Consider the following 26683-nt stretch of genomic DNA (forward strand, 5'->3'; position numbering starts at 1 on the left):
TAGGTGGCAGCTCCAGAAGAAGTGTGATGCTGACCCACACCAAACTGGGTTCCTGGACCCCTGGCTCTGCATCAGGGAGCTCCCAGGGCTCCAGGCTCCAAAATAACCCTTGCATTTGCAGACTCGCTTTTATATCTAAATTGCATTTGATCATTATCAGCTAGATCCTTTTATACACACTTCCAGACATCTGTATTCCTTCCACTGAATGCATTCTAAGGAGTAGCTGTGAGATGCTTTAGCAGAGGATCTCTCCTGACTGTCTAACCCTTCACAGGAGTGCTCCCGGCTCTGTGGAATAGCATTTCAGGGCAGGATACACCCCAGCTTCCCACCCTGCACCCTTGGGATGTGCCTCTGCACCTCCACAGCTTCACTCATCCCCTCCCATCCATCTTCCCTGCAGCACGGGCCAGGCTGGATGATAAAATAAAGCTTTTTCAAAAGGTTTATTAAGCAAGATGTAAGGTCAGGCTTTTAGCTGGAAGGCTGGAAATGAAAGGTTACAAGCAAAACAAATACAAACACAGTCCCAGCCTAAGCTTAAACAACTGGATTCCTTTTCAATTGCTTGGTCTGGTTTCTCAGATCCTGGAGACACACTGCAGCTGTTGGGATTTGAAGCATCCTAAACTTCTGCCCTAAGTCCTGGTGCTGTGGTCAGGCACAGGCAGCTTGGCTTCCCTCCTCTTCCTCTGTTTGCTGCAGCTCCTGGGGCACACTGACACTCTTCTGGCTTGAGACAAGACCTAATTTTTGGTGGAATGACTCTGCTGTAGACACAGCATGTAGGCAGTGTGTGTTTCCTCCTCCTACCCCTCACCCCTTTGGGCAGCACCAAGCAGATCTGGGTGCTCCCATCCTGGAGACCAGATCTGGGTGCTCCCACCTTGGTTTTGAGATGCTCATGAAGGTGAAGGGGATGCTGATGCCTTCAACCCCATTTCAGTTCCTCATTCCCAACTCTGGGGCTGCCTGCTAATCATTCTCACCCATCATCCTTGCTTCAACATCCAGGTATGGAGTAATCCCTGCAGCATCCCTCTTGCTTGCTGTGTAGGACCCACGCAGGGGTCTGCACTGCACTGCCACCCCTCTGAGGGGTTTTGGCACCAAAAGTGGGAGAAAGGATGAAGTTAATTACGTTTTCAGCCTGTTTGAGAAGTAAAACTGATTAGGGCAGAAAGTTGTAATGAGAGACAATGAAATAACCCAGGTCAGCCTTGTGCCTGGTTGGGGATGTTATATTCTCTTGGAGGTTGATGCTCTGATTTAAATTAGTCACAGCTCTACTCTGAAGCATGGATCAATAAACAGTGACACAGAAACACACAGAGGAGGAGAGCTAAATTATGGGAGAAAAGAAAAAAAAAATGACTCCCCCATCAAATGACAACCTAATGGTAACATCCTGGATAGCTAATTGTGATAATTCTTTCAAAGCAGTCAACACATTTGGGATTCTACTGCAGCCCCTCTGCCATCAAGAGCTTGGGTCCCTATTGGCATCCAGCATCAGTTTTGAGGTCTGTACCCCTGGGATGTGTCTGCCAGGGAGCACAGCAGGTCTCAAAGACAAAAAGTATTAATGGGTGGATAATTGCCCACCTTGTAATAATTTACTGGGAACCTGATACTTTTATCATTTGTCACAAACAACTCCGTGGTGTAATAATATAGGAAGTATCATTGGTGCTATAAAAAAAGTGATGGTGCAAATTACACCTCTGTTTCTGCTGAATGGTGCTAAATAGCAGGGAGTTCCCATTCTTCTATTGCCAGGATTTCGATAATTGTAGATGTGCATTTGCAGATCAATTGATAATTTGGATCGCATGCTATCAATATTTCATTTTCTCTATATTTTTAAATGAAAGGAAGAAGCCCAATTTCACAGTGGTAAGATTAAAAAAAAGAATCTCATTTTGTTTTCCTGTCTGCTGTTAAGGAAGAAAGCTCATTTCTTGCAGCATAAAGGGATATTAATGAATGCAAAGAGCATTTTCCATATTGCAGAATAAAATTTACTGTTCTAACCAAATATATTTTATATAAATTAAGAGTTTGTTTAAAAAAAAATCGAAAAGGGGAACTCAATTCTAGACAACACTTAATTTAAACTAAGTGTTAAAATAAAAGCAATAACACTGAGAATAAATTAATGAACTACAATTAACTATATTTACAATAAGTGGTTTGGTTGGAAACACCTATTCCCTGCGCTGATAAAATAAAACCTGCATTCTGCAAAAGCTGAAATAAGTTAAATGAAGATGCTTTTAACAAGGTTATTACTTAAGCAGTGACAGGTTTACAGATTTTAGCACCATTGGGTTTTCACAGGAGCTGCAGCAAGTGCTAAAATAACACACACCTTCAGGTTCATTAAATTCACCAGTGTGATGAAATAACTGATATTTTTCTATATTACTATAGTGCCTCAAAGAACTGACTATAAATAAGATACACTAATAACAACTGTTTGCAGTGCTAAAACAATAAAATAATTCTTCCAGGCTTATATGCAAAGGAAGAAATAAGTGTAAGGCAGACTGTTAGCAAAGTTATATCTGGTGGCTTTAATTCTACTGGTGCCATGCCTTCAGCCATTTACTTATCATAGAAATGCCCTATAAAATGTTTTATCACTCATTGTGGCAGGAAGAAATTTGTTTAAAGGCTACATAAAGAGGGGGCTCCCGTCCCGAAATGCTCTCTAATCTGGTGTTTATTGGAGCATTTCTGAGGCCCAGCCTATGAAGAGAACTGATTTTTAAAAAGGAGTATTTCAGATGGTAGTAAATCCCACATTATGCCCTGTTTGGGAAAGAACCAACGGTGGGGGGAAAAGAAGCAGATTTCTAATAAATCAATGGAGTGTGGCCTTTGGAGACCTGGGAGGCAGATGGACAGTAATAGAGTATCCCAGGTTGTTCCCTGAACGATCCCATCTGGATGAGGGCTCCGTGTTATTCTCAGCCTCCTTCTCCCCTCAAACACCTCCAATCTCCCCTGCAGCCCCTCTCTCAAATGTCAGACCACCTGGGATCTGCAGCTGTCGGGCTGAAAGTGGAGCTGCCAGGGCAGCCACAGCCCCGCTGCCATCGGGGGAACCCGGGGGAGCCAGGGCTGGGGGACTGCACCAGGAGAGGCACTGAACACTCTGTCCTCTTGTGTGCAAAAATACGGGCTCGATGTGTTCTATATAGAATGTCCTATTGCCAGTAGGACAAAAGGGAATGGCTTTAGGATGGAGGTCAGGTTTAGGGTAGAGATTAGGAAGAAATTTGTTGCTCAAAAGGTGCCCCAGAGAAGCTGGTGCTGCCCCTGGATCCTTGGAAATGTCCAAGGCCAGTTGGGATGGGGCTTGGAGCAACTTGGTCTGGTGGAAGATGTCCCTGCCCATGGCAGGAGGTTGGAATTAGATGAGTTTTAATGTCCCTTCCACCCCAACCTATTCTGTGTCTCCACTATTCTCTATAAAGATGTATGCATGTGTGTACCTATATCTAAACATACATGTGTTTAAACATATCTTTGCATACCTGAGCAGTTGGAAGAACTGTTTCCAGTGCCTGGATTTGGTCTCCGTGTGGACACTGTTCCCTTCATGCTGGTAGAGAGGTAGAGCAGGAGTAACTCTGCTGCAGATAGAGGATTTAAACACAGTAAATGGGGTTAAACAACCCCACCGTGTCACAGGCTTGCTTCAGTTTTGCAATGCTGTTTCTTTCCTCTGAGTGATTTGCATTTTTGTTCTCTGGTAGAATCACAGAATCCCAAAATGGTTTGGGTTGGAAGGGACTTTAAACTCACCTCATTCCACTCCCTGCCATGGGCAGGGACACCTTCCACTATCCCAGGTCGCTCCCATCCAACCTGGCCTTGAGCTAAAACTATGTAATGTGGCCCTGGGGGACATGGTTTGGGGTGGGTTTGGCAGTGTCACATTAACAGTTGAGTTTGATGATTTTAGAGGGCTTTTCCAGCCCTGACAATTCTGTGACTCTGTCATCTGTAAGCTGCTGTTTTGCTCATCCTTAGGGAAGAGTGTGCAGCCCACTGTGCTCCAGAGGCACTGCTGAGTGAAGGACCTGTGGGATGCACATCTCAGGTAGATGACACATGAATAGCACATTGCACCTGGGCAAAAACCTTTCAATTTCTCTACTTTGTTTATGACCTCCTTGTAAGCATCTCTATGAGAAGAGCAATAGGGCCATTTTATTGGTGAATATGCAGAGCCACAGCAATATTAAAGAATTCTGAAGCCTTCAACACAAAAGAGCTGTTACTGGCCCATAAATGAAAAATATGTTTTTCATGACAAGTCCTTTAACTCAGGAGTTTCCCTCCCACCTGGAATTTACACAGCTAACACTCACCAACCTTTTGGAGTTATTAAACCATTTAGATTTTTTGTAAACTGCATAAAACTTTGGGAGTGAGTTGGGTTTGAGTGCTTGGTGTTATTAATAATTTATGCTTCATGCGAAAAGAAAATTGATCCAAAGCATCCTGGAGAGGCCAATCCATGCTGCTTCTGTGATCAGCTGAGACACAAATTAAATGTGAGTAATGAATGGAAATATCAGCTTGGAGAAAAGCTGCACAGACCCATTCCAAGCCAGGAGGTGTAGAGCTGGTGAGGGTTGTCAAAGGGAAGAGCACGGTGTCCTTTGAAGCCTGGTCATGGAGACAAGGATGTGGGAAAAGATCCTGCAGCAAAAAGTGGTCAAAAGTTCTTCAGAGGAGGACGAGAGCAGTTCTGTTTCCTGAAGGCAGCACTCCAGATCAAACAGCTCTTTGTGGAAATGTTCAAAAACAACCCAAACCACCTCATCCTGGGTTAAAGATGAGCTCCAGTACCTGGGGCTGGATGGGAGGTCAAAGGAGGAGCACTGGGGGACATCAGTAGATGCCGAGGCTGTGCTGGAGCTGTGAGATGGACCTGTTGTGTCAAAGGTAAGAGTTTATATTTTCTCCTAAGAAAGAAAAATGTTCAGAAAATAATCCCTAATGGAATCTGTGAAGCATTTGCTGAGCTTTAATTTCATCCTGGATACACTGATACATCCTTTGTTTCTCTTTGCTGTTCTTGTGTTTAAAGTAACTTCTAGAAGTCACACATATCTAACCCAGAAATACAAGAATTTCACAGTCACTGAGGAAATGTGCTGAAGGGAGATTTTCTGGAGTTTTTCAGCTGGGAATGAAGCCTCCTGCCCATTTGTTTACCACAGAGGGAGCCCAGGAGAAGGATGAAGGGCTGGAGTGAAGGAGATGGTGCAGAGGCCACTGCAGGCACATGCTGTTTGTGGAAGTTTCTGTTTTGAGGTATGTGCTGACTTTGGACAGGTAAGCTACCATGGACTGGTAGAACATTTTATCAAATATTTTTCCTAAATGTTTTAATTGCTTCACATGAATTAGCGTGCAAATGAATGCTGGAGGTACTTCTTGTCATTCAAAGTGTGAACTGTATAGATAAATGCATCTGCATATTTATGTGTCCTTATCAGTCTTGATACCCTAGTTGTAAATGGGATAGCATCATCTAAGTTCTGTCATACTTGGTTCAGGACAGATTCATTAACTGTTCTTTCTGCCCTGGCAAATGAGTCCCATTTCAGTGAGGTAAATCCAGAATAAATTCCTTGATCAGGGGAATCAGGTTCTTTTGCCATTCCTGCTTAAAAATGCTTATACTCAGAGAAAAATGAGATCTTTGACACTGAAAAAATGCAGTGAATTAATATGGTATAATGGGGAAGGATAATGGAATTGTATGTTTGCACAAATTATTTTCTGTGTTCTAAAATCCTGGAATCATAGAATGGGTTGGGTTCAAGGCACCTCTAAGATTTTCTCGTTCTATCCCCTGCCATGAGAATGGAAACCTCCCACTATCCCAGGTTGCTCCAAGCCCCTTCCAACCTGGCCTTGGACACTCCCAGGGATCCAGGGACAGACACAGCTTCTCTGGACACCCTGTGCCAGGGCCTCTCCATCCCGTCACAGAGAAGAATTTCCTCTTAATTACTAATCTAACCCTGCCTTCCCTCAGTGATGCATTTCTCCTTTACTACGTCAGTGTACTAAATCTGCTGGAGTTTTTAGGCACATTTAAATTGTGCATAATTGAATCCTCAAAAACATGGAGGGATCTTCTCCATTTCCTGTTTTATTGTTTTCATGAAGGTTTATCATATCTCCATATATCCAACATTCAAATATCCTTCAGGAAAGGAATGCTAGACCCTGGCTGAGAGTCTGGAGGGCTCTGCAGTGGTTTTACACAAGTTGTCTAGAAAATGGACAAAGTTCTGGTTGAGAATTTGTGGCATGTAGGTCTGAGTAAGAGGAACTGTACTTTCCATTGCATCACTGACGTTTCAGCCCAGAGCTTTCCCACATCTCATAAGCTGCTTTGAGCCAGTGCAGTTCGCAGAGTGGGAAAAAAAAGGAATTGAAGAAGCAAAAATAAATATTAAAGCACGTAAGAATTAAATATCACCTATTCAAATTGCAATTATGCCGTTGAAAACAAGATCACCACACCTGTACAAGAAAAGACAACCAAGCCTAAAACATCTGTTTGGATCCACCTGCCAAGCACCTGTTCCGCTGTTTCAATGCCATTTGATTGCTGGAGATGTAGAGGCTCTTGTGAGGTAATGAGTGATTTTACATTATGCATGATTGAAAACAGGTGTTCTAATGCTGTACAATTCTATGCATGAATAATTCAGTTTGTTTAGAGCAAGATCTTTAAAAGAAATATGGTCTTTATTTTTTTTTTTTATAAATATTAAGGTTATTCTCTGTAATGTATGGTGGCTGGTCTTTTCAGCAGGCTCACTGATGACCATTTTTGTATAATTTTATGGGTAGGAAATAACACCGTGAAAGGTAAAAAAAAAATAATTATACCTAAAGCACATAAGCAATGGAAATCGAAAGCTTTCTTTAGCAAGGAGGGGGGGAAAAAACCTGTCAGTGTTCTAAGGGAGAAAGCCAGATGACTTTTGGCAAAGCCTGCTTCTCACCACTAACAAAACAGCCCAAGAGCTTAATTATAGAGAGGGGTGAATGTGCCTCAGGGATAAGTAAGTAGCTAGTCCATCTCTTGGTCCGAATTCCAGCTGAGTCTGAATATGTTTAAGAATTTGGGTTGTTTTTTTTCTCTCTCTCTCTTTATTCCCATAATTATGGAAAGGTTTCTTGCTTTTCTTCCAGTTCTATGCTTTATGCTGACGGAAGATGCTGCAGACTCAGGTCTTTATCCACAGACCAGTTTCCATGCTGGGAACTGCAGGATAAATCAGCCCATGCTCCTCATCATGGAGAATTCAGCAGCTGCTTGGGATCGTCTCCCAAAGATGAAGGACATGTGGAAGTCAAACTGAGAGGTGCAGCATCCCCTCTGCCTCTTCCCAAGGTAAGCTGTGCAGCTGGAATGGCTTCAGCCACGACAATTTTCAGCTGGGATGAGATGAACTGGAGCAGCCAAAGGTTTTCCTGCCACAATGTGTGTCTGCTCTCTCATTGTTCCCTCAGCCAGGGATGTAATTTAGTTCAGCAATTTTAGTCTAGCAATTTCAGTTCAGCAACAAGGTTAGTGTCTGTTGTGGTGTTACTTTTTATTATGGGAGTCTTTTATGGTGGACCATGAGGAATCTTGGTGAGGGTGAAGGGAGTGGAGAAACTGAGAGTGAACAGAGGATTTCAGACCTTCCAGATCTTCCTGTCCATTGCTGTTGATGTGACAATGAAGTGGGAAAAGAATAAAAGAGAAGAACGAAAAAGAAATTACTGATTTGAAAGGAGGGATGGACAAAAGTCTCCCTCAGGTGGTAAATGCCCCATGGAAACATCCAAGGCCAGTTTGGACAGGGCTCTGAGCAACCTGGTCAAGTTGAAGCTGTCCCTGTTCAATACAGGGGGGTTGGACTGGATGGCCTTTGAAGGTCCCTTCTAACCCAAGCCATTCCATTATTCTAGGGAAGAAAAGAGGCTGAAAGCCATTGTTAAAAGCTGCTGTAGTTCCCTGTGTTAATTTTAAAAATGCACCATGGTGTAATAACACCAATTATTTTGGTTGCCCTTGTATAACCTGGACATTGGTTTGCATCCAGTGGCTGTAGAGGTTTCTGTAATAAACTTCAACACATTCTGTGGGTTCAGGAAATATAAGGAGGAAAATTCAAAATTCCAAAACATCGAGATGTGCCCCAGGACCTCACTGGGTGAACAGGGGCAGCTCAAACTGTTCAAACTGTGGCCCACACTGCTCAGGGGACATCAGGTCAGGGTTCTTTCAGGCTCTAAAAGCAAAAATTCTGTGGCCAAACCTGGCTAAGCTGCAGACATTCAGGGCTTTAGCTGAAGCAGATCTGTAATCTTTCAGTATTTTATATACAGTAAGTTACAGGAGACTGTAAATTAGAGTTTATAATACCCTATCCATTCAGCTACTGACAAAGTATCTAAGGTAATCTGACCTGCTTCACAGACCATGAGAAAAATCCTCATGTAAAGTGAAAAAGATGAATTACAGAGAGGTAGAGGAATTTGTCTCAACTCAGATATTGGGTTAATTCCCACGTCAGGCAAGAGAATGTTTCACCAGGCTTTACTTGAATAAAGTTAGGGAGGTTTAAATGATGCAGTCCTAGAGGGCAAGGGATAAACTCTGCTCCCTTGGAGCCAATGACCATGCCTTCAAAAACATGGGTAGGAATCAAAGTGAAGGGAATGAGGAAAGAGATCTCTGAGAGAAGAAAAACAGCAAGGAAAAAATATTGTAGGGAAATAAGGTGGATTTTTTTTTTTCTGAAATGATAAGAAAGAGGAACACACTCTGGTACTCTGAGTTCCTGCAATAAGGAAAGCATTTTCTTTTCACTGGGAATTATTTTCCCCTTTAATTAGAAAATAACTTAAATCTCACCTTTATAGCATGTTGGATGAGGGGGGAAATGAAAAGGGGTTGAAGATGCCTGGACTCCTGAGGATTTATCTGTACTGGTGCAGATGATGGAAACTCACAGGTCCCCCTGGGCAGCTGTGAGAAAGGCAGGACATTCCTGCTCCTTCCTGACTCCTTCCCACTAGTTTGCAATCATGAGAGATACTGAAGGCTTCCTTCAGCCTGGTGGAGGAATTTCCTGTGGATCTACAGCTCTTTCACTGCCCCCCTCCCCTTTCCCAGTAACAGCTGTTATATAGAACACCTTATCTGATTGTTTTAAAATTAATATTAGGGAGTATTTTCTGTTTTCTGCTTTAAATCCAGCACACGACTCTCCCAGAAACACATCCTTCTCTTATTCACATCTCTGTAGCAGTAAGAGAAGGTTCCAGTGGATCCTCCACCACTTTCTTAACTATTTCCATTCCCTTTCTGGGTACTGAAGTGACCCACTTGTCCCTGCAGTTGAATCCCTCAAGGGCAAAATGTGTCTTGGTCATGTTCTGTGAGCCAGGTCAGGTGCCTGCAGGCAGGAAGGAAAGTTTGGCTTTCTACCTTAATTCCTTTACTGCATGGTGCCAGAAGGAAACAGAGTTTTCCAGAAACACATCCCAAAGAAAACCATCAGAGTTTCTCTTTTGCAAGGATACCTGTGTGATCGAGGGCTGTTAGGAGGTTTCCAGATGAGGCACTGAAAGATGAATGTGGGGCTCCCTGATATCTCTGTTGGATATGGAAACATTTAGCTCCTGAAACCTTTTGATGGACTCAGATGGAAATCGTTCCATAAATCAAAAGTATGTATTTACCTTTTCTATATACACCTCCTGTGATTTATTAGGTAACTGTTTCTTGTCATTATTACGCTCCAAGTTATTTGACTTTGGTTTCCTTTCAAGAATTAACCAGCCTATGATGAATCATGGAATCACAGAATGATTTGAGTTAGAAAGGACCTTAAACCTCATCTTGTTCCACTCCCCTGCTATGGACATAGCCCCTTCCCCTATCTCAGGTTGCTCCAAACCCCATCCAACCTGGCCTTGGTGATTTCCAGGGATCCAGGGGCAGCCACAGCTGCTCTGGACAATGTGCCAGAGCCTCATCACCCTCACAAGGAAAAATTTCTTCCTAATATCTAACCTAGATCGTCTTTTCTTCCATTTAAAACCAGTTCCCCATGTCCTGTCACTATAGGCCCTTGTAAGAAGCCACTCTCCAACCTTCTGTATGTCCCCTTTGTGTACTGGAATGCTGCTGTGGATGTACAGGAGCTTTTCCATTGCTTACTAGGAGATCTATTCCCCTGATTTCTCTACAGCAGAGGTGACAGAACAGGGTCCTTTCTCTAGGTACCAGTAGTCTCACTTCCTAAACCAGTAGTTCACTCCTTCTTACCCCCAGTTAAAATCCTGTTGAAACTGTCAAGAGTTATTTCCACCTCTTTAATTTTGTTCTCAAACAAAATCCTTCACTTCTCTGTATGCAGAGGCTGCTGTGGCCTGGATCTCATCTTGTCTTCTAGTAACATCTTCCAGATTTGTTTTAAACTGATTAGACACTGCTGAAGAATCAGCTTCTCTCCCCCGGACAGTACAAAGCCAAGTGTTGACAGAGCTGGCCCGTGGCCATGGGCTCCGTGGTGACGCAGCACCGCATCTTCTGACAGCCCCCATTTCGTTTGGGGCACTCTGAAACATTCACACACCCTGACGAGTTAAAATAAAATAAATTACAGGCTGACAGGAGACTGCAATTAAAAAAATGAAGTGTCGGCTTGACCAGAGAGTTGCTTTAATTAAAGGACTTATTCTATACACTGGAGCGAGGAATCAGAAAGTTATTTCTGCTATTCTAATGTGGCTGCAGTTTCTCTCTGAATTTTGGTTTTGAGAAACAGAAGATTATCCTTTTTATTGGGCTATGGAGGAAAATTATGGGGAATGAGCTGAGTGATTTAAAAATTCTCTCAGTAGGGGTACTAAAGGAGGGAAATACTTGTCCTTCCTTAACTAAATAGCTTCCAGTGCAGTTAGAAACAGGGACACTAATTTCTGGATCCCATCTCAGCACAGGCATGTATTTAAATCACTGGGATCATATATATTTCCACCATCTAGATTATTTTCTGGATGGAAATCATCCTGCCTTTAAGTATGAGGAGGAAATACAGAAGGTCACAGTAACAAATATTCTTTCTGGGATTCATTTGTCCCTAAAGGTTAATAAAGCTCATCAAGAAATACATTGAAATGAAGCAAAGTTATCTCTAGCATTTGAGTCTTCCCATCACAGTGTCCTAAGAGATGTCCTGCGGTTTGACACATAATTAATATGTTTATTTATCTTAGCTTGCTTTTTAAACATCCATCACCATAATAGCCAAATATAAACATTTCATCCTGTTTTGCAAAGAGCCTATGGTCCATTTTATTGCAACAGCCACTTTCCCAGCTCCCACCAGTGACACGGAGTAGATGCCTGAAAAAAAAACCCCACCAAATCCCTGAAATTTTCTCACCACTTTTGCTGGAAGCTGTAATGTTTACAAACTTGTGGAAAATGTGCCTCTTTTGCCTCCTTGGAGTGTCATGGGAACACGAACTGAGGTCTGATCCAGTAGCACTGCTCGGGGCTGCCTGGTGCTTCTCGGGGGTCTCATCATCCACCCACGAGGTTGTTCCAGAGTCCAGCCTAAAGTTACACTCTGTTTGCCAGCATCCAAGATCCCAAACAATTTTACGATTAACCTGGCTCCAGTATTAGAATCTGACAATTTTTCAGACAAAGGGAGCTAATATTTTTGTTATTTATTCATGTTAAAGCATTACAATGTCCTCATTACTCTCGTTATAACTTATGGGATGCCCAAGGAATATTGGTTACAATTACTGGCTTTAGCTTATGCTGTTTGTAACTCACTTTTTATAGACTTGACTGGTCAGGTAATTTCCACAGTATTGTTTTTGGCTCCTTAACTGGATCCCATCCAAGTTTGCAAAGTGTTTCTACAGAGATAATGGAGCACATTCCAGCATCCTGTGAAATGTCAGCTGAAAATTCAGTGTTAGATGTGTGGAGATAACCTGGGTAGAGTTGCCAGATGCTGTAATTTCTTGCTTGGGAGTACCAAACACCCTGAAGTTACCAAGACAGTTCTGCCAAAAGAAGGAAAGGAAATGTAAAGGAGAAAATAAGGAGAGTGAGGAAGAAAAAGTGTCCAAACACTGCAGTTTGATGCTTAAAATGTGGAATTTACCTCTATTTCCTTATAGGAGAAACAAATGCAGCACTATTCTTTTATATCAAAGAATGGTAAGGTAGTTGATGTAAGTAACAAACTCCCATTGTGAAAGTATTAAATAATTTTTTGAGGAAATCCATAAATCCCATATTTAAAAAAAGGAAAAGAAAATACAAATCTAACTCTTATTTGGGTCGAATCAGCTGAGAAAAGCATGATGATAAAAACAAAAACATAAATTGAAATTGGCAAATAATGTTTTTTGAAAAATATTTTTATTATATAATATATTATTATTATGCATTGATATTTTTTTCAAAGGCGTTCAGTGGGATAAGCAGGTCTCAGAGGTGTTTGATCTGGGCTTTGTAACCTTCTTGGAGGTTGGAGTAGAAGATCTCCTTCCAACCCTAGCTATTCTGTTATTCTCCTTTGAGGATATTTGAGAAAGTTATTCCTGAATTTTCAGAAATCTCCCTGCTTTTCATTATCTTCTTTTTTTTTTTCCTCTTTTTTTCCTTTTTTTTTTTTTTTTTTTCTCTCTCTTAATGAGGGCCAGAACCGTGTGCACGATTTTCTGTGATAGATTCACACGGGAGGTATTCTGGAACTGGCCAAGGACACAGCATTTACAAGAAGGTCCTGACAAGCATCCAAAAGTCTTTGTGAAGCTTCCATCTTAGATGACCCCATGGAATGTGAGAGAGCTTTCTTTTAGGGGAATGGCATCTTCTGGCCAGAGTTTTATCCAGAAATTCTACGGTGCTTAACCCGTTCTTGAAATGTTCAGTGCAGAGAATTTAAGGAATAATAACACGTCCGTATTTTCTCAAGAGAGGTGCCAGGAGACCCCTCAAGTTCTTACCCTGATTTTTTTCCTATTCACAGAACTACCTCTCTGGTAAATAGGGTTTCTGAGAAGATCAGTTGGATATTTGATCCCTCATCCTGGAAAAATCAGAAGAATTTGGGTTATCTTCCTCGCTGACATAAAAATAGCTCCAGTTAATGGCATTTGGAAAGCCTATAGTTTTGGATATAGTCTTCCATTTGTGAAGGGGGCAAAGTTTATAATTTTGGATGGAAATCATGTGAAAGTTTGCTGGTTCATCAGGGCTTTATTTTGCCTTTTTTTGGATTTGTTCAAAATCAAAAGTCAAAGTGAAACTCGGGGGATGTGAACCCGCTTGAATCCAAACCAAGACAGAGATGTGCCAGATCTCCCATGAACCAAAAACCACTGGGTTCTCACAGTCCTCGTCCAAACAAAAATGCACAAATATAAATCAAATATCCTCTTGTGCTCCTCACAGCTTTCACGGAAAACAAGGCAGAATATTAACAAGATCTGCTCAGTTTTGCTGCAGCAACTCCCAAAATATCCTGTGATCATTCGATAGCTGGCAGTTAATATCCTGATCTATTCTGTCTCCTCGGTAATCCAGCCCTTTCCAGCTAACACTCGACGTTGGCATGCACAGCACAACCCCTCAGCATCTTCCTCGCTCCTACAATTTCACAGGGAAGACTCTGCACAATTCACAGTCCTTTACATCCCTGCTCCAGGAGCCAAGGAGGGAGAGGGATTTGCAATTATATGAAAACTGCAAGCAGCCTGATCAGTACAAAGACAGGACGCTTAACCGGTCTATGGTAAGCTGGAGGACTGAGAAAATATTTAATGATATTTTTCCCTGTGGTTCACCTTGTTTGAGAACAAACTCCAGCTCCTAAATGAGAGGAGAAAAAAAATATAAAAATAAAAATCAATGTTTTTCAGTGCCATCACTCATCGTGCACCAGTTTCTGAAGACATAAAAAAAGAAAAGTGCTGGTCATGGAAGAACAGCAAAGGTTTCCTTTGTAACTAAGACACACTTGTTTGCAATAACATGTGTGCTTTTAAATGCTGCCAAGTTGCTGAGGCTATCTCTCCTAAATGCAATCTTTAAATATGTAAGTGTTAAAAAAAACAAGGTAATGTTCGAGAAATGTTAAATGTTAAAGTAAAAAAAAAAAAAAAGTTTGATCAGATGGTTAAAATCCAGTCAAACCAAAGACAACCTGTTTATGACCTTTCTATGCTAAAAGCTAAAAATGTCTTTTTTTTCCCCTACAAGATTAATTGCCATCACTTTGGGAGTAGTGAGCTGGACATTATTATATGATGTCAATTAATGATTAAAAAAAAGGTGGTTTGCAAATGTAGCACCACAGTCCCTGGTGCATTACATCATTCCTGAAAGATCTTAACACGTGATAAGCAAAGAACACTTTAACCTAAAAGTCCGAGTGTTACAACCTCGTTTTTGTTGTAACACCCTATGCACAACCTTTTGGCCTTGAAGTCAGTTGCAATAAAATGAAGAAGTCAAAAAGAAAAGGAAAAATAACCTCTTAGAAGGAGAAGACACCCTCCTGTCCTGCTGCCTGAGTGTTAATGCCACGGAATGAGTCACGTTGGAAAATTTGGTGTTGATCAGAGCTTGTGCAGAGTTCTGAGCAAGTTCTGTCATCCAGACCTCCTGCTCTGGCCATAGGGCTGCTGTGATCCAGGTGTCATTCCCTGGATAATGCAGTTTTCTCTGCCAGAGCCTTGGGAATGTCACCTGCTGAACAAAATCACTCCTGCCCAGGCTCTGCTCTCCCTCACGGTCTAACAGCGATCCCTTATGGAATTTATCCAGTTTATTATTCAGGATTATTCAGGAGGGGTTTTACCTTTATTTTACATCTCCTCCCATCACAAACCTTTCTCTGCAGCAGGTTTGATTTCTTTGTCAGTGCCACACACAACCTGACCCATTTTCCTAAGAGCTCTTCTCCACTTTCAGCGTCCAAACGCTGCCGAGGCTCCTTTGTAAACGAACGCCACGCATTTAAAATACCTTTGTAATAATAAATACCACATGAACATATGTATCAAGCAAAGGATTTCAATTCTGATGACACTTGCTTCTCAAGAACAGACATTCTGGAAGAAAAAAACGTTGCCAGCCCCAAATTGATTGACATTTGTTTACTTAACTCTCTCTTCTTGAAAGTCTGCACACCTATTTCAACCTTGAACAGTTTCCAACTGTGGTATACTGGAACATTTTTTCATTTATTAAGTTCAGTGTTGCCAACCCAAACAAAGAGTAATCAGTGATGATCCAAGCAGACCAAGCTGTCTAGCACCATACAATGTATCTGCATGCTAATTTTCAAATTCCCTCACATTTCCAGAGAACTAATGGGATCATTTTCATTCTGTTACAGCAACTCAACAGTTACTGAATCACCATCTGTGTTTTCGTTAACCTGAATCAGATATAAATTCTGTTATTGCAAGGTAGAGCAGCTTGTTTAATGATTCTTAATCTTTTCTTTAATTAAATCATGCAGCCAACCTGAAAAATCTATCTTAATGCAAATTAGGAGCTTTTTTGGCATTCGCTTACAGTAATGCACTAATAAGGTTAATTTATGAAGGTTCTCTTCCAGTCTGTACAGATGATATTTGTTCGCTGCATATTTTTAGCATATTGTCCCTTTTTGTAATATTTAAAAAAATAATAATAAAAAAATGCTTATTTTCCCCCGCACAAAAGAGGGAGGCTGCGATCTGCTTATTGTTTATTAGAAAGTTAGAGCACAGAAAATGAAAATCAGCCTCTCCCTTCTGCGAGTATCAGGCTATGAGGATGCAAAGGCACAATTCAGGAGCCTATTGAATTAAAGGGCTTTGGCCAAGCACTTTCCTGCCTTTGGCTGATGGAGATCAGGTCCCTGCTCTGATAATCAACTTGAAGGTATCAGGGGAGATAGTTTGTCTAAAACCTTTTTTTTTTCTTTTTTTTTTTTCTTAATTTTTTTTCCTTGTAGGTGTGAATGAATAGTTTAAAGAGTAAATAATTCTTGTGAAATAAGCCTGAATACATTTCTCAGTTGCACAATTGCTTCAGCTCTGGGCTCTGATGATCTCAGTCAAGAAAATCTCTGTCTTTGTGAGCATTCCTCCCAACTACAAAATGACTTGAAATCTGTTCAAGTTGCTGAGTAAAGAGTAAGCTTTTTTTTTTTTTTAATACTTTTTTTTTTAGCTTATTTTTCAACACCCACTAGTAAATGGGGATGAAGATTGTGAATTTCGACACACGGTCTTTGCTATTTAATTAAAATCACAGAGGCTGGCTGGACAGTTTTCAGCAGAGACATTTTTTGCATGGGGAGACTGCAGATTCCTGAAATCAGACATTCTTTTCATAGAAATTTGCCTGTTCAGACTAGGAATGCTTTATTTTATTTTACTTCATATTTCAGTTCTGGGAAAGGACTCCTCACCTCAGCTCGAAGATGTTGAGGTTCATTTCTCCTTGGCAAGGCAGGCAGGTGGGAAGGGGAGATCCATCTCAACCCCTTCTTTTACCCCCATTACCTCCTTTTCCCTTTCCCTCTTCCCAGCTGGACTCATTCCATGTCTGACTCTTTTAACCATTTACACCAAACCCGGAGGTTTTGCCCAAGGAAGAAGGAACTTAGGGAAGATGTGAAATTCTTGTGTTTAATCAAAGCAAACAGCACCATGGAGCAGCTTTGGGATGGATGATTGAGGGGAGCCTTCCTACCATTTCCCTGGAAAAAAATATGTCACACTCTTCATGGAATGATTCCAGGCTTTTTAAGGGTTCTGGTATGGCTGTTTTGCTCTAATTGTAGGATTTTTTTTTTTTTTTTGCTTTGCCCATGCTCACGTGGGGTTTTTACACCCGTGGTATTTAGGAATGGGAGTTTTTCATCTTCCTTCCCCCCTTCATTTTGGAAAATTTTCTTCCAGACGTTGGTAGTTTTTCTCTGTAACATTAGCACAGCAAGAATAACAAGTAATTGTTTTCCTCCCCATTTAATTGTACCTATGTGTTCTTAAGTCTATTACATGCTTCGCTTCATGCTTCATCCACTTTTAAAACATGCAGATAAATGAATATCAGCAGAAGACTATTCTAATACAAGCCCAGGGTCTTGTACAACATCTTCTCTAAAGGCTGCCTATACAAAAATTAAAAAAAAAAAAAAACAAAAAAAAAACCCAAAAAAACAAAAAACAAAAAAAAAACCACCCAAACAAAAAAAGCCACCAAAAGAACAAAAACCTAAGGGAAAATTACTAATTCAAAATTCTGGACTCCTTCCTGGGGAAAAATATAGACAGATCTTTTTCCTCTTCTTTTTCAGCAACACTTAAAACTATCTGCCACATTCTTTGGTTCCTTTAACAGTGAGAGAAAATGAATATTTTTCAATTTCATCCTAAAAAGTGATATTAGGTCATCCACTGTGTCTTTTTCTCATCTGTTTTCTCTTAATTTTATTGTTTTCTCTGGATTTTAATAATTTTCCTGCACTTCTCAGAAGAATGACCAATCTCTAGGGGACAGGGAAATACTTGACAGTAACAATGGTTTCCTTAAATGAAATTATAGCATTTTCTCAGGTATTAGAGAAACACTGCTCAAATAACTGAATTATTAAACTGCCTTCTAATGAAAGTTCTTCATAAGGAACCCCAAAAAATCAGAAACTGAGGTATCAAATCACGAAGATTTTTGTTGTAACACGGCTATGAGGAAAATAGGGATGAAGACTGTACTGGAGATTTGCCCACCACTCGGGGAAAGGGAAAGAACATGATCCCATTTGACACTGAAAATCTTGCTGGGTTAATTACCACGTCCCTAAGCAGAGAAATTAAGGCAGGGAGGGCATTCTCATGATGACAACCTTCACCCAGTAGCAAGCTTTGCATTTTCCCAAGGCTCAAGACAGTTTTGCCCTGACAAATCCCATCAGTGATACTCAGGCATAGCCTCCAGAGCAGAGCTCCAATTTTTGAGGGTACACAGGGCAAAAAGATGGACTGCAGTAGGTCACTATTAAAATATTCTCAGTATGGCTTGGCCAGTGCTGAAATGGCACAGTTGGCCTGAAGTCACATCAAGGTCTTCTGGCATTTGAGTGTTTCCCCAATGGCTTTGTGCAGTAAAGTGTTAAGTCCTCCTGAGCGTTTTATACATTTAAGGCAGTAACTTTAAAATAAAAAATTGCAACCTTAGAGCAAAGCTGCTATTTTGAGAATTTTAAGCCATTATTGACTCCTGTCAGATCAGTTTCTAGACTTATTGACTCTAGAAGTAAATATAGACTGAGAGAAAGCGAGGTCAAGTCAATATTTATCTTGCAGATCAATACATTTTGATACTAACCAAAAATTAAGCTCAATACATGCATATATTATATGCAACAAGGTTAGGAGAGATCCATTCAGAAAATTTGTCAATTTGAAATTTCCCCACGGAATCCAACATTTCGTATTCAATTTCCATTAGAAAGTCTGTCCCTTTAAGGGTGGTTAAGTGACAGGAATCACAATTCCACATCATCCAATCAGGTGAGCAACAGCAAAAAGAAAAAAAATTAAATTGAAAGATGAAAGTTATGGTATTGGGAAGAGGCAGGTGAGTTATGGAGGCATATGGGGACTAAGGCAATATAGAATGTGATTTATGCAATATTATACCTGCAAGGCCACTTTGGATGGGCCTTGGGACAACCTGGGCTAGTGGAAGGTGTCCCAGCCTGTTGCCAGCTGTGGAATGAGGTGATCATTAAGGTCCCTTCCAACTCAAACAGTTCCATGATTCTCTGATTCTAAATATGAAGAAAAGATGGAAGGATGTGGAGGTGGATTTTCAGCAGGATGTGGCACCAGCTTCTAAAAGGAGGGATCAGGAGTTTCTGAGCTGCAGTGAGTGGGATGCAGCAGTGGTGGAAGTTGGGGAGTTTCCTGTGTGGACTGAGCTGATATTTCCTGGTGAAGGGAGAAGAATTTATAAACTATGCAAAGATTTAAAAAGCCTGAAAAGCAGAAACCAAGTAAGTTAGTGTTTAATATTCCCATTTTACAATAAGCCAAGAAAAGGGCAACTTTGTCATCCACAGTCTGGCACAGCATGGGTAGAAATTGTACTTTCCCTTCCCTTCCCTTCCCTTCCCTTCCCTTCCCTTCCCTTCCCTTCCCTTCCCTTCCCTTCCCTTCCCTTCCCTTCCCTTCCTTTCCCTTCCCCATATTTTTTCTTTTTTTTCTTTAGTTTTTCCCCTTCTTTTATCCCATTCTCCCCGCTTCTTTTGTATCCCCCTTTTTTAAACTCATTTTTACCTCTTTATTATTTTTATTTTTTTTTCTTACTTTTTTTTCCTCCTTTTTTTAGATAGATAGCTTCTATCACAGCCCGGGATGCATTTGCACCCCAGATAACAGCAGTGACCTCACATTTACATAGCACCTCTCACCCCAAAGGATCTCCAAACGCTTTGTAAATTTAACACAGGCTGCTCTCCACACTTGGAAATCCCTTCACCTTCTGCTGGAGCCAAGGCAGCTCCTGCTGAGAGGAGCAGCACTCACAGCACTCCCCAACAACTCAGGGAAAGGGGGGATTCCTTCTCAAAAAAAAAAAAAAAAATCCAGCAAGAATTTAGACAGGCTAAGTGTAACCACTCAGATCTGGAATTTGGCCAGAGCACTGCAGGTACAATTGATACTTTCCCTGGAAATTTGGATGTGCATGACCAGGAAGAAAGGGCATAAAAGTGAGTGAATGTTCCTTGCATTTCAAACCACTGTTCTTTTCATCTGGTAAAAATATGTTGTAAAAATAAAACCTGTGTGTCTGTGCAAAACCTTTCCTTAGAGGTAATTTCAAAGACAGTGAAGGTGATAAAATGATATATTAATTGGTAAAATATGATTTCATTCCAAATAAAGTGGTGAATCTCACCAAATTTAGCTTCACAAATGCAGCAAAGTATAATCTTCATCCAGCATAGAAAGGTGGCATTTGTTTGATTTCGGTTTGATGAATTATTAATTTTATGACAGTTAAGATGACAGCTAATATTAGGACATTGAATTATTAATTTTCAAATGTGGCAATAAAAAAAGCAGAACAAACACAAATTGAGACACATTTTAGGTGTGAGGTGACTTGCTTACATAATGTGTGTGAGAAAACAAAACTGCAGAGACAGAGATTTAAACCTTGCCAAGCAACTGCTTTTGCCTTCAAATCTCAGGTATGATTTTTAGCCTGACTTTAGAAACAGTATTCCTTGACCACTCTAATACGCATATTGGATATTAATCTCCTACTGTATTTTCCAGCCAAAAAAAGGGTCTCCAGGTAATTTTTCTGGCTGTGGATACAGTTTTGGGGGCCAGGAATAATAAGGGAATGTGTAACATAGGTAGAACTTTTTTAATTTTTTTTTTTCCAGGATGAACAGGTTGAAAAGTACCAGAGACTATTATTTAGTTTATTCTTTTGCTCCTCTTTCCTGCTGTTTTTTTCACCACTGCTTGTCTTGTGGCACAGGGTAAATAAGCACTTCAGGGCTTGTTTCCTTAAAACTGTTTCTGTGAGGTTTCAGCCTTAAGAGCCAGCACAGGATTTATCTGGCTCCACTACTGCCCTACAGGCTAATACAGATTTTCCTGTCAAATGTCTCCTTTGCAAATATTCTTCCTTCCCAACTCTCCAAATGAAGATGGGAGCTTTGAAGCCTTTCTTATTCCATGGCAAAATAGTCAACAAAACATTTCCAAATGTCATACTTTTTTTTTTTTTTTTCCTTTTTTGGGAAGCAGACACTGGTGCAATGCTGCCCCTGAATGTAGGGTGAAACAAGGACCTGAAAATGAGCACAACTCATGTCCAGCAGGGATGCTGACAAGTATAGGTGGGTTTTTGAGGGCAATATTCCCAGGCCAAAGAAGAGAAACAGCTGTCTGTCCCCAAGCCTCATTGGGAATTAATCCAGCTCAAAGCTGGATTAACTTCTATTAAAAAAAAAAAAAAAAAAGGCCACAAACTTGTATTCCACTGCCACATATGGCGATTATTTAGACTACAAATATTAGGCAGGGCTAGCTGGTTGGGTACTAAAGAGAGACTGATTTAAATCACTTATTTTTATCCTGCTGACAAAACGGGGTGGGGGAGAAAAAGCATCTGTCACCCATGTGAGTTGGGAGAGAGGCCATGGCAGAGGGAGAAGTGCAGGAGGGGCTGGAGTGTCCCCATGGGAAATGGTGTGAGAGCCCAGGAGGGTCTGCTCCAGACCCTGTGGAGAGCCTTCAGCTCACCTGGCTGCTGGAAAAGGGGTGAAAGGTGAGCAGAGATGGGAGAGGAAGGGATGCAGAACACTGGAGGAAGCTGATTTGTCCTCTGATCTCTCTGCTGATCCCAAGGGGATTATTGCTGTGCTCAGGGGGGAGGAAAGCACTCTGAGCTGGAGCACAGGTAAGCTTTAAAGGGCAGCCTACATGGGAAGGCCAAAAAGCATTAATTTATATTCCCACTGAGTGAACCTGTTTATTGCTTAGATGAACTTTGACTTGCTGTGTGCTCATCTGAGAATTTCAACAGGGACAGAAGAGTTTAAAGTGTTCAGAAGTTTTTCAGGCATGTCTGTGTCCTGCAGTGAAGGTGTGGTGGGAGTTAAAGGTAACATCTGCTGCAGAGGTGTGAACACTCACAGCAAAATCCCAAACACAGGCTGCAGCTTTGCCTGTAAATACAGACCTGGATGAAGAGGAGAAGGAAGTTCTTGATGCTGCCCAAGGAATGGTGTGTATCTGCCAATGTCCCTCTTGTAGGGAGGAGGTAGAGACAAAGCTCCTTCCTCAGATTCATTTTATCATGGACCTCTGCTTCATTCTGTTAACTTTGAAAAGAACTCTCCCTTGTTTTCTTTTCTTTTCTTTTCTTTCTTTCTTTCTTTCTTTCTTTCTTTCTTTCTTTCTTTCTTTCTTTCTTTCTTTCTTTCTTTCTTTCTTTCTTTCTTTCTTTCTTTCTTTCTTTCTTTCTTTCTTTCTTTCTTTCTTTCTTTCTTTCTTTCTTTCTTTCTTTCTTTCTTTTTTCATTGTTTGGGTTTTGTTTGTTTGTTTTCCACTTTAGTGGGGCATTCTATGGTCACACACTTGCCATGGGTGTGTTTCATTCCTTCTTGGCTTACTTGTTCATGCACAACACAACCTTTTTTCCCTCCCCCCATGCAAAACCAATAGAGTTTATAATAAGTACAAAACCCCAAACTACAGTTGGTCACATCAGAGTGAGTCTCAAGATCTGCCTGACTGTGCTCAACCAAAACCTGAGGCATCTCTTCTCTGGATTTGTACACAATGCTGGGCATTACATTACCCCAAGTTCCAATACCTGCCATAAAGCAACTGTTTTCCCAGTGGATCCCAAAATCTTTTTGAGGGTTCTCCTCTCTTTAAGAGGAAGAGCCAGAAAGAATTAAAGGATAACCCAATCTCACCACCTTTTAAAGGTGATTCTGAGTGTGTGGGTTTGAATTTCTCTGGTTTCACACATTGCTGGTTATGTTGCCTATTATAAAGGATTCAGTAAGACACACTCTCTCCCAGTGGTATTTTATTTTGACACATCTCAAATGAAAATACAGCTCATTATTTTATACAGGATTCAAATGTGTTGTCACCTGGTTTTCATGCATTAAAATGTGATTCATTTTTTGCTGTAGGTACATGGAAAAGCAGAATGAGTCTGTAATGAGCCTATTTAGTAATTTATTTATCTATTTTTTTGGTCATCCAGAAATGGGGCAAATGTCAGGCTTCTTTTAAAATGTGTCTGTGCTGAGAATTCCAGTGCTCTCTTGTCTGGCCCTGCTGCATTCTTTATCTTCATGGTTTGGCTCTCAAGAGGCATATTTAAATTGTCATAAATGTAGTAAAACTTTTCAGGAGAAAACACTCAGAGACCTTGTTTATTTAAGTTTTAAAAATATTATTTATCATGCCCTGTAAAATATCATGTATCAATCCTCCAGGGACAGGGCAGCCTTTTCAAATCAGTCATAAGCTGAAACTTTGTTGAGGATGCAAATTAGGAGCTTGATTAAATGAAAACTGGTGTTAAGTCTGTGCCTAGTGAAGTTTCTGTAGGCACAGCAGCAATTAATGTGGGGCCAGCTAAGCAAATCTGTTGTGAACACGTTTCATTTTATGTAATATATATACACAGAAAGCATGAAATTTTGGCCCAGGTGGATGTGCCAGTCTGTTGAGATTACCTGATCCAGGAGGTGTTTAAAATTATGGAAACCACAAGAGATCAATACTTCTCCAAACGTCTCTGGCACATTGAACTGATTTTTTTTCAAAATAATGTATTTCTTCTGCAAGGTTTCAACAATACCCGATCTTCGTCTGAAAAAGGAGCCCATTTAAGTTTGTGATTAACCAGAACCAGCATTGGAGAGGTGGCCTCTGATCCCCACGCTTGAATTTCAGTCTTGGAACAGGGTGCAGAGGCTGGATTTAGTCTGAATTTTGTTTCATTTGCAGTAGAACGGCAGAGCTGGCAAGCTCAGACACTACCAGTGCTTTGTGGAAGCTGACATATGAATTTGTTCTACAAATGTGCCAGGGACACACTGATCCAACAGTTAGATCACTTCCAGAAGACACAGAGTTGGATCTCTGAGCTGACTTCAAATTCTTTATTATTACTATCCAGTAGAATTAAAAATTCTGCATGAAGAAGCCAGGTGATGAAGGCAGCACTCAGTGATATCCCTGAAAAGGCTCCTGTCTTCAAATGGATAAAATGAAATAAATAAAGGATAAATGAAGGATTGGGAAATCCTTCAAACAAAGGGCACACTCCTCCCATGGCCTTTGGGATTGAGGTTGCAGAAAGGTTTTGGGAGTTTGTGCTGGATTTTGGTGGGACAAAGTAACTGAAGTGAGTTTTGGTTGCAGGAAAGAGAAGGAATGTGTGTGGGAAGGATGGAAAGGCTGACAGGAGGAAAGAGAAAATAGGTAAGACAGAAAATCTCTTCAGAATTGCAGTGGGGTAACCTCTTCAGATTTATTACATGGAAGAACATTTTTAGCTCATTTTGTCTTTTTTGTAATTTTAAAAAGTCTTAATCCTTGTGTATGATGACACACAGTTCCTTCTCTGTGTTTCTGTTAAAGGCCACTTACTTTAGGTTCTGGTGTCTTAACTATTTTTATATTCCTGAATCTAACCTGCTGAAAGCTGAATATGTTGTTGGAACAGGAGGTCCCAAGGGGAAACACCATAAAAAGGAAATATATCAATAAGGAAATACTAGTAACTGTGATGTGATATCATTTGTGCTTTATTTCTGAATGGATCAGAGGAAGCTTGCCTGTCACTGCAAAAGGGAAAGGATATGAGACTGAACTCTGTCAGAACATACTACACTTCCTTCTCTGGGATGAAAATATGTTCCTACAAAAAAAAAATTATATTTATGTGTTGATTGTAAGTACAGTGTGAGAATGAAGGAAATGTGAGCTGCAGAGACAAGGAGGAATGGTATGGTGTGTTCAGGCTGGAATAGTGCTTCACACACCAACAGTCAGAGAGAAGAGTGGAGGGTGAAAATGGGGAGCTGTTGTATCCTTAGTCATTAACATTGGCCATGTGGTGACTTTTTCTACAGAGCCACTCATTTACTGTCCTGTGAGGAACTGAATGAATTTTTTTCCTGGTAAGTCTTCTCCAGTTCCTTTTGTACTTGAAGGTAATGCAAAAAGAAGAGAGAGCCCTCACTGACCTGCTGGATCCTGTTGCCTCCAGCAGCTCAAAGACTTTAAATCCATTTTAAAATTAAATAAATCTACAAAATTTTAGACACTTATTATTCATCCAAACTATACATACAATGCAAGCTAATGCATTATTTCACTTATCATGGGTTTGTCCTCACAGTGACATTGAAAACTCTGAGCATCTTTTTGCATAAGTACCAATATTTAAAGGAAAGAAAATCTGTTCTTTAGTTTTCATAGACTCAAAGAATGATTTGGTTTGGAAGGGAACTTAAAGCTCATCCATTTCCACCCCCTGCCAAGGTAAGGGACACCTTCCACTATCCCAATTGCTCCAAGCCCCATCCAGCCTGGCCTTGGAGACTTCCAGGGATCCAGGGGCAGCCACAGCTTCTCTGGGAACCTCTGCCAGGACCTCACCATAAAGAGTTTCTTCCTAATGTCCCTTCTACCCCTGCCTCTTCCAGCTGGATTCTATTCCCCCTAGTCCTGTCACTACAGGGCCTTGTCCAAAGTATGCATGGACAAGGAATGGCTGGAAGCTGTCCCATTGCTGGGAGCTCATGGGACAAGGTGACCATCTCATTTCCAGCCTGTCTCTCCAAAGACAACAAAAGCCAACAGAAGTGGCAGAGATGGTGAACAATTTTTCCTTTCATATAAATTTGTTCCCTTCTCTTCTTCCTTTTTTTTTTTTTTTAAATTCTTTTTTCACTTTCTTTTGCAGTTGCAAATGTTTTGAGAATCCATTATCTTCCAGGTTGATGGTAAGGCCCTCGTGACCCAGCTGTGAGTCACCATTCCCAGCTGGGTGGCTCTGAAGAGAGAGACAAGAATCTCAGATGTGTCCCTGATTCCCCACCAGCACAGGCCAGGAACATCTGTCTGCTCCTTCCCTTCCTTCAGACGGTCCCAAGGAGGGGGCAGACAGGCAAGCAGGAATATGAAAGGGAAAGGATCAACTGGCTGTGTTATATTAGCCAACTTAAATAATTCCCCTTGGCTGTGGAAACAGTCTTCCCATCCAAAGCTGCTTTTTTTTTTTTTTTTTTTTTTCTTTTTCCTTGATATTTTTTTCCCAAACAGGAACAATTTATTTCCACTTTTGGTTTCTTGGCCAAGAGTGAGCTCTCCCCATTGCCTCTCATGCACCACTTCCCAGTGCCCCCCAAGTGACTTTAGAAAGTGCCTCAGGGACCCAACTTTGGTGAATAGCAAAATCAAAATATGCAAATGGAGCTTGGATTATCACACATATAATCATGCAAACATTTTTCCTGCACTACTGCCTGTGCCCAGCTTCCTGCCCTACTGCTCTGAGTGCCTCAGCACTGTCTATAGCTGTTGAGCTGAAGCACCCGGGGATGGCTCCTGAAGCAGGAAGAGAGTTCAATCTGCAGGATGGTTTTTCCAGACACTTTCTTTCTCATTCCCCACAAGATAGTTGCTATTCCTCCGGATTTCACCGTTGTAATTTGGATGTGTCTACTTCAGAGCGAAGAGGAGATAAATGCCTCGTTCAGCCTCTTCAGTCCACTCTAGTTCTATTTTAGTTTGAGGAGCCTGTGCTACTTGGAGAGTGGGAGCAATTCCTGCCAATAACTCCATCTTTCTCTAAAGTTCGGCATCTCATGCTTAAAAAAAAAAAATAAAAGTGAAAAGTAAAACTATGAGATGAATGCAGGGAGCTGAGTCCTGGAGTCAGGTTTAGGTGACAAAAAAGTGTGCATCCTGAATCCCAGCATGGGTTGGGTTGGAAGAGACCTTAAAGATCATCCTGTTCCACCCTCTGCCATGGGCTGGGACACCT

At 41.0% G+C, this 26683-nt stretch overlaps 1 long non-coding RNA gene across 1 annotated transcript in view; it reads left to right on the forward strand.

Annotated features, from left to right (window-relative positions):
* The first annotated feature begins 4206 nt into the window (after positions 1-4206).
* The window catches only part of LOC148223248 (uncharacterized), a 34560-nt gene continuing 12083 nt past the window's right edge, over positions 4207-26683 (forward strand). Inside the window, exons 1-5 of the long non-coding RNA XR_015804928.1 lie at positions 4207-4965; positions 5244-5337; positions 7240-7441; positions 24052-24111; positions 24765-24812. This is a non-coding gene — a long non-coding RNA (uncharacterized LOC148223248). The remainder of the gene's footprint in view (positions 4966-5243; positions 5338-7239; positions 7442-24051; positions 24112-24764; positions 24813-26683) is intronic.

The sequence above is a fragment of the Sturnus vulgaris genome, chromosome 7 (genome assembly GCF_052056855.1).
Source record: "Sturnus vulgaris isolate bStuVul1 chromosome 7, bStuVul1.hap1, whole genome shotgun sequence".
Taxonomy (NCBI): domain Eukaryota; kingdom Metazoa; phylum Chordata; class Aves; order Passeriformes; family Sturnidae; genus Sturnus; species Sturnus vulgaris.